Source organism: Dama dama, chromosome 33 (assembly GCF_033118175.1).
Source record: "Dama dama isolate Ldn47 chromosome 33, ASM3311817v1, whole genome shotgun sequence".
Classification (NCBI taxonomy): domain Eukaryota; kingdom Metazoa; phylum Chordata; class Mammalia; order Artiodactyla; family Cervidae; genus Dama; species Dama dama.
Genome location: NC_083713.1, coordinates 50814004 through 50822403, shown reverse-complemented (window position 1 = coordinate 50822403; position 8400 = coordinate 50814004). Strand labels below are relative to the sequence as shown.

The following is an 8400-nucleotide window of genomic DNA, read 5'->3' as shown; positions in this document are numbered from 1 at the left end:
CCTGGAGAAGGAAATGGCAACCCACCCCAGTATTCTTGCCTGTAAAACTCCATGGACAAAGGAGCCTGGCAGGCTACTGTCCGTGAGGTCATAAAGAGTCAGACACAACTTAGCGACTAAGCACACAGCACACAACTTAGCATAACCACACACAGCTATGGACATTAAGCAATAGAATGGTATCAACTTCCAGTGAGCTGTATCTGAAAATACCCCTTAGCCAGTGTGTCTGGTCCAGTGTGCAAACAAATCCCTGTTTCGTTCATTTTTCAAATTCTATTTTTCGTGGGTCCCCTACAGTTCTCCATTCCATTTGGCTTTTATCTGTTTAAGGGCATAAACTAGGCCTGGGCACAAAGCTCCTTCAAGCTTTGTCTTGAATTGTTCCATACTGATATTCCTCCCTCCAACGTGGTTTGCCAAATGCCAGCTTCCTGCTTGAGTCAGAAAGACCTTTTCTCTGTATGTAATCAGACTGTTGTCCTTGTCTGTGTTCTTATAGCTCCTCAGTCTCCTCTCTTCCTTTTGGAGGGACAGGGCTTGGGTTTGTTGGACTCATTGCTGGAAAGAGAACCTCCTTTGTAAGAATCTGAAACTAAATAGGTCTTTCTCCGCCCTGCACCAGAAGACTTCTGGTCACACCATTAAACCTCCCCCTGAAAACAATAGCTCATGGAGTGTTTGTTTAATAATGGGATGTTGACTGGAATTTATGCTACGATGCTTCACCTCTAATCACAGTTTCTAATAGTGCTCATCATGATTACATAGCACAGTAAAACTGAACATTCAGATCCCTCCTTCCTGAAGGTTCAGCTTCGTAGTTAGAATTCTAACATTGAGAGGTGGTGTTAAACACTTTGTTTATTCTCACAGTTGTTTCTTCTCTAACTGTTAGGAAAAGAGGATAGAATGGCAGATGGGCTACTAAACCCATAACAATGCTGTTTGAAATTCTTGTTGTTTCTATTTCACACAAATTGGAATTTAATGAAAACATTTAAACATAAAATGTGCATGAATAGATGAACCTTGGGGAAAACTTTTTTCATGAGTAAAATGGAAAATAGAGTCCAAAAAAAATGAGAGTCTCAAGATTTTGGGGTAGAAACTCACAGGGTAAAACACGACAACATTAAGCTATATATTATTCATAGGTCCCTACTACTGCCAACAGTCCTCAATATTTCCTTCTGTTGAATTAAATGTTCTCCTAGATTGTTGCAATCATGGATCTCAGAAAGCCAGAGATTTAAGATGCCAAATATATATACAGTCATGCATTCTTCCTGAATGTAAAACTTTAAAACTGTGTGTATGTGTGTGCACATGAGTGTATATGTGAGTGTGTGTACGTGATGCTCACTGTGAAGCTGTAAACTTTCATTCTTTCAGAATGAGGTGTTTCCATTTATTGCCTCAATTTCAATCTGCCTGGGGCCTAAAATAAAGACAGTCACAATTGATTTCAGCTGAATATTTAGAAACTCATTCAGATTCTTTCTGAGTCAATTAGATGATCACAAGTTGGCAGCTCAGTAAATTTCCTGCTGGGAACTAGATTGCAAAAAGAAAAAAAACAAAGAAAGATATTGTGTGCAATTGTCCATCAAGAATCAAGTGTCCTGGATAAGATCATAATTGAAACACCTGTTCTCATACTTGCTGGTGCCCACTTTGAGTGCAAAGATGAGGGAAAATATATTCATACTATAGCCATTGATTACTTTATCTTTCACCCAGAAAATGGACTTGGGTGGTAGTGGTGTCTATACCACAGTAGTCATTACTTCATACGGCACATGGCTCAATCAACTTCATCTGAAGCAAGCAATGGTTTAGCTCCCTTTCTTGCTGTTGTTCCACTTTGAAGCCAGTAAAAGATCCTATATAAAGTTTTGAAGATATTCAGAAGCAATGTCAAATACAGGGAGCCATGCCACAGGCTATACTTGATAACCAAACAATATCATGAGCTCTAAACAATTTCACAGGATTTTATCATCTTCCCAGCTATGGCCCTCATGATGGGAGAAATACCAGCATGCCTCTTGTCCTCTAGTAGTAAAAATCCTACACATGGATGATTTGAAAATCATGGATTCAGTAATTACCAAGAGGGTTAAGTTTTTCAGTAGGGTTATTATTTTAAGCATACTTAGCTATCCAAAGCTGGAGTCAGTAAAATTCTGTAGAGAGCCAGAGATTTTTTACACTTTGCAGTCTCTGTCACAACTACTCAATTTTGCCGTTGTATCACGAAAGCAGCTATGGGCATGTAATGGATGAATGTGATTGTATTCCAATTCCAAACTCATTCTACAAGGCCACCATCACCCTGATACCAAAACCAGACAAAGACAACACACAAAAATGAAAACTACAGGTCAATATCACTGATGAACATAGATGCAAAAATCCTCAACAAAACTCTAGCAAACAGAATTCAACAACACATTAAGAAGCTCACACACCATGATCAAGCTGGGTTTATTCCAGGGATGCAAGGATTCTTCAATATACCCAAATCAATCAATGTGATACACCGTATTAGGAAATTGAAAGGTAAAAACCATATGATAATCTCGTTAGATGTAGAAAAAGCCTTTTTGACAAAATTCAGCACCCATTTATGATTAAAACTCTTTAAAAATGGGCATAGAAAGAACCTACCTCAACATAGTAAATGCCATATATGATATGTGCACAGCAAACATTATTCTCAATGGTGAAAAACAGAAATCCCCCTAAGACCAGGAACAAGACAAGGGTGTCTACTTTCACCAGTATTATTCAACATGGTTTTGGAAGTCCTAGCCACAGCAATCAGAGAAGAAAAAGATATAAAAGGAATCCAGGTTGGAAAAGAAGAAGTAAAATTCTCACTGTTTGTGGATGACATGATACTATACATAGAAAATCATAAAGATACTATCAGAAAATTAGTATAACTAATCAGTGAATTTAGCAAAGACTCAGGATGCAAAATCAATAACAGAAATCACTTGCATTTCTATATACTAACAGTGAAAAATCAAAAGAGAAATTAAGGAATCAATCCCATTCACCATTGCAGCAAAAATAATAAAATATCTAGAAATAAACCTACCTAAGGAGAAAAAAGAACTGCATACAGAAAATTAAAAGACACTGATGAAAGAAATCAGATGACATAAACAGATGGAGAGACAGTCCATGTTCCTGGGTAGGAAGAATCAATACTGTGAAAAATGATTATACTACTAAATGCAATCTATAGATTCAAAGCGATCCCTATCAAATTACCAATGACATTTTTCACAGAACTAGAACAAAAAAGTTTGCAATTCATATGGAAACAAAAAAGACCCCAAATAGCCAAAGCAGTCTTGAGAAAGAAGAATGGAGCTGGAGCAATCAATCTTCCTGACTTCAGATTACACTACAAAGCTACAATCATCAGGACAGTATGGTACTGGCACAAAAACAGAAATATAGAACAATGGAACAAGATAAAAAGCCCAGAAATAAACCCACACACCTAAAAAGGGTATCTTATTTTTGACAATGGAGGCAAGAACATACAATGGGACAAAGACAGCCTCTTCAATTAGTGGTTCTGAGAAAACTGGACAGCTACATGTAAAAGAACAAAATTAGAACACTTCCTAATAGCATACACAAAGATAAACTCAAAATGGATTAAAGACCAAAATGTAAGACCAGAAACTATAAAACTCTTAGAGGAAAACATAAGCAGAACAGTCGATGATATAAATCAAAGCAAGATCCTCTATGATACACCTCCTAGAGTAATGGAAAAAAAGCTAAAGTAAACAAATGGGTCGTTATTAAACTTCAAAGCTTTTTCACAGTGAAGGAAACTACAAGCAAGGTGAAAAGACAATCCTCAGAATGAAAGAAAATAATAGCAAATGAAACAACTGACAAAGGATTAATTTCCAAAATTTACAAGCAGCTCATACAACTAAATACCAGAAAAACAAACAAGCCAATCAAAAAGTGGGGGGGGGGGGGGGGGGGGGGAAGACCTAAACAGACATTTCTCCATAGAAGGCAAGAAACACATAAAAAGATGCTCAACATCATTCATTATTAAAGAAATGCAAACCAAAACTACAATGAGATATCACCTCACACCAGTAAGAATGGTCATCATCAAAAAGCCTACAAACAGTAAATGCTGGAGAGGGTATAGAGAAAAGAGAACCCTCTAGCACTGTTGGTGGGAATGTAGATTGATACAGCCACTATGGGAGATGGTATGTACATTCCATAAAAAGCTAGAAATAAAATCATCACATGACCCAGCAATCCCACTCCTAGGCATATGCTCTGAAGAAACCAGAATTGGAAAAGACACATGTACCCCAATGTTCATTGCAGCACTATTTGCAATAGCTAGAATATGAGAGCAACCTAGATGTCCATCAACAGATGAATGCATAAAGAAGTTGTGGTACATATACATAATGGAATATTACTCAGTCATTAAAAGTAATGCATTTGAGTCAGTTCTAATGAAGTGGATGAACCTAGAGCCTACTATACAGAGTGAGTAAGTCAGAAAGAAATAAATATCATATACTAATGCATATATATGGAATATATATATATATGGAATCTATAAAGATGAATAGATGAATTTATTGGTAAGGCAGCAATGCAGAAACAGACATAGAGAACAGACATGGACACAGGAAGAGGGGAGGAGAGGGTGAGATGTATGGAGGGAGTAACATGGGAACTTACATTACCATATGTAAAATAGATAGCCAATGGGAATTTACAGTATGTCTCAACTCAAACAGGGGCTCTGTATTAACTTAAAGGGGTGGAATAGAGAGGTAGATGGGAGGGAGGTTCAAGAGGCAGCAGACATATGTATACCTATGGCTGATTCATGTTGATGTTTGAGAGGAAACAACAAAATTCTGTAAAGCAATTATCCTTCAATTAAAAAACAAACAATTTTTTTTAAGATGGATAACCAACAAGGACCTAGTGTATAGCACAGGGAACTCTGTTCCATGTTATTTGGCAGCCTGGATGGGAGGGGGGTTTGAGAGAGAATGGATGCATGTATGTTTATAGATGAGTCCCCTCACTGTTCACCTGAAATGATCACAACATTGCTAATTGGCTATACCCCAATACAAAATAAAAAGTTTAAATAAATAAAATACAACCTATATATGAACACAGAAACTTGAATTTCATATTATTTTCACATGTAATAAAATATTAGGATTCCCAGGTGGCTCAGTGGTAAAGAATCCACTGCAAAGCAGGAGATGTGGGCTCCATCCCTGATTTGGGAAGATCTCCTGGAGAAGGAAATAGCAGCCCACTCCAGTATTCTTGCCTGTGAAATCCTATGGACATAGCAGCCTGGCAGGCTATAGCCCAAGGGGTTGCAAAAGAGTCAGGCACAATTTAGCGAGTAAACAATGATAATGATAAAATACTATTTTTATTTTGGTTTAAAAATATGTAAAACTATCCTTAGCTCACAGTTCATGTGAAAACAGGATTTGGTGATCTACTGATGTAAGGAAATAACACTGATGTGGAATATGTCTCACTAAATATCAATACCCTATGCTGCCTAAAGCTTAGTTCTGAATGTCACAGGAAAGAAGGCCATGACAATTAGAAAAAGCAACACTGCTTTGTGTGCCATAAAGAATTAAAAATTTCTTCCACTGCATTCCTCCAAATCATACAATTTATTGACTATCCCTGTGTTCATGAATGAAGGATCTAAGGAAAGAAATTAATACCTTCATTATTAGACAAGGTCAAGGAGAGATATGTTCAGACTAATGAAATATTTTAATCAACTAAAGGTTATCCCATTTATGCATGAAGTCACTATAAGGGCTGCAGGGACATGTGGAGGTCTCTTGAACATGAGAGCAAATATTTCTTTAGCCATAAACCTTCCATCTGGAAATGTGATTATTGATCAGCCAGTTCACTAACACACTTTATAAGAAGACTCAATTCTATATAAATGCATAAATAAATAAATGTATGAGTGTATAATATACAATATAAATAAGTATATAAAATAATCTCTTTCAAGTTTCTTTCCAAACAAATAGTTAGCAGAGGCTTCTCTTATTCATGGAAGGGAAAAGGTATTTTCATAATTGAATCTGATTTAAATGCAAAAACCTATCAGTGATTTTAAAAAATCATGGGACATGTGAGAAGAAGTATTTAAATTCCATTCAAATTAAAGAGCTTTTGGTAGAAAACTTTAATGTGCAAAGTTGTCTCTGTTGTTAAATAAAAAATCCAAAATATGGCATATTTTTTTCCTTGTAAATGGGAGGAGACAACAGTGTCTTCCCCATCCCGAGCTCTATGCAGAAAAAAAAAAGAAAGAGAGAAATGCTTTAATTACAATAGGTGAATGGGACCAGATTGTCAGGGTCCATGTCATAGGAGGCTTTCCTATTTCAGATGCTGTTTTAGCTGGCTCTACCTTGGTGTAAGGTAGTAGTTACACCCTGAGATGGTCTTGCCAGAAAGATATTTAGCGTGTTACGTAGGAAATTTTCTGGAATTTTGTAATAAGAGAGCTGTTTTCACCTCAGATTCCAGCAAAGAAAAGATGTTCTGACGTAAACAGAGGGTAAAATCTTCCTCTCACCACCTACATCACCATAGTCCATATGAAATGCTGTTCATGGCAGAGAATTCAGGAAGCAGACTATGACAACAATTATAGTTAGAGAATTTTAAATAAATAGCAAGCCTAATCTATGTTGTGAGAAAAAGGATACTCTAAAGAATTTGCTGTTGTTTTAGTTACTATCTCCAACTCTTTGTGACCCCATGGACAGTAGAGTGCCAGGCTCCTCTGTCCTCCACTATCTCCCAGAGTTCACTAAAATTCATGTCCACTGAGTTGGTAATGCTATCTAACCATCTCAACCTCTGTTGTACCCTTCTCCTTTTGCCTTCAATCTTTCCTAGCATCAGAGTATTTTCCAATGAGTTGACTCTTTGCATCAGGTGGCCAAAGAATTGGAGCTTCAGCTTCAGCATCAGTCCTTCAAATGAATATTCAGGGTTGATTTCCTTTAGGATTGACTGATTTGATCTCCTTGCAGCCCAAGAAACTCTCAAGAGTCTCCTCTACTACCATAATTCAAATGAATCAGTTCTTCAGCACTCAGCCTTCTTTATGGTCCAATGCTCACATTTGTATATGACTACTGGAGAAACCACAGCTTTGACTATGCAGAACTTTGTCAGGAAAGTGATGTCTCTGTTTTTTAATATGCTGTCTAGTTTTGTCATAGCTTTCCTTCTAAGGACCAAACGTCTTTTGATTTTACCTCCTGAATAATTTTAAGAGATTTTAGACACATCAATTGTGGCCCCAACAGGGAAAAAAAAAAAAAAAGGCACATTTTCTTTGAATAATTAATTTAATTAATTAATTACCACTGGTGGTTCAGTGGTAAAAGAATCTGCCTGCAATGCAAGAGACCAGAGTTCAATCCCTGGGTTGGGAAGATTCCCTGTAGAAGGAAATGGCAACTCACTCCAGTATTCTTGCCTGAAGAATTCCATGGACAAAGGAGCCTGACAGGCTACAGTCCATGGAGTCGCAAAGAGTCAGACACAACTAAGCAGCTAACACACACTTTAACACACAATAAAGGAACAATTTATGACTGTGTAGGAATTGCCTAGGAAAAGCCACAGAGAAGTGAAACATTTTTGGGTTTGCATCCATGCTTACAAATCCCAGGCCAGAAGGGGCTGGGAAAAATCAAATGACTAGTGCTTTGAGGGAGACCCTTGTGGTATAAGCTACATGCCAGTGTATGGAGCCTTCAGTAGAGGGAAACAGCCAACACACAGCAATCTGACAGGGGAGGATGTTAGGGAATAAGCACATCAACCTCCCGTTGGAGCAGGTTTTGCTCAGTCATGTCCGACTCTTTGTGACCCCATGGAAGATAGCCTGCCAGGCTCCGCTGTCCATGGGATTTTCCAGGCAAGAATACTGGAGTGGACTGCCATTTCCTTCTCCAGGGAATCTTCCCAACCCAGGGATCGAACCTGGGTCTCCTGCATTACAGACAGATGCTTTACCATCTGAGCCACCAGGGAAGCCCCAACCTCCCGTTACTCCTCTCCAAATTCCTGGGGCTCCACTGGTCAAACCCCACCAAAAGCTAATAGGCACTTGCTTTTGCTGTGTCCATTCAAGTCAGCCCCTGGGACAAGGGCAGTGTGAAGAGGATGAAGGGAGCTGTGTCTGCCAGGGCAGACGAAAGACATCAGTACCCCCTGTATGTACAACGGACTTCCCTGGTGGCTCAGATGGTAAAGTCTCTGCCTACAATGCGGGAGACCTGGGTTCAATCCCTGAGT

General features: G+C 38.3%; 1 non-coding gene across 1 annotated transcript; it reads right to left on the bottom strand.

Annotated features, from left to right (window-relative positions):
* Nucleotides 1-8064: 8064 nt before the first annotated feature.
* Nucleotides 8065-8136, bottom strand: TRNAY-GUA (transfer RNA tyrosine (anticodon GUA)). The gene has a single exon. It is a non-coding gene; the product is annotated as a tRNA-Tyr (tRNA).
* Between the last annotated feature and the right edge of the window lie 264 nt (nucleotides 8137-8400).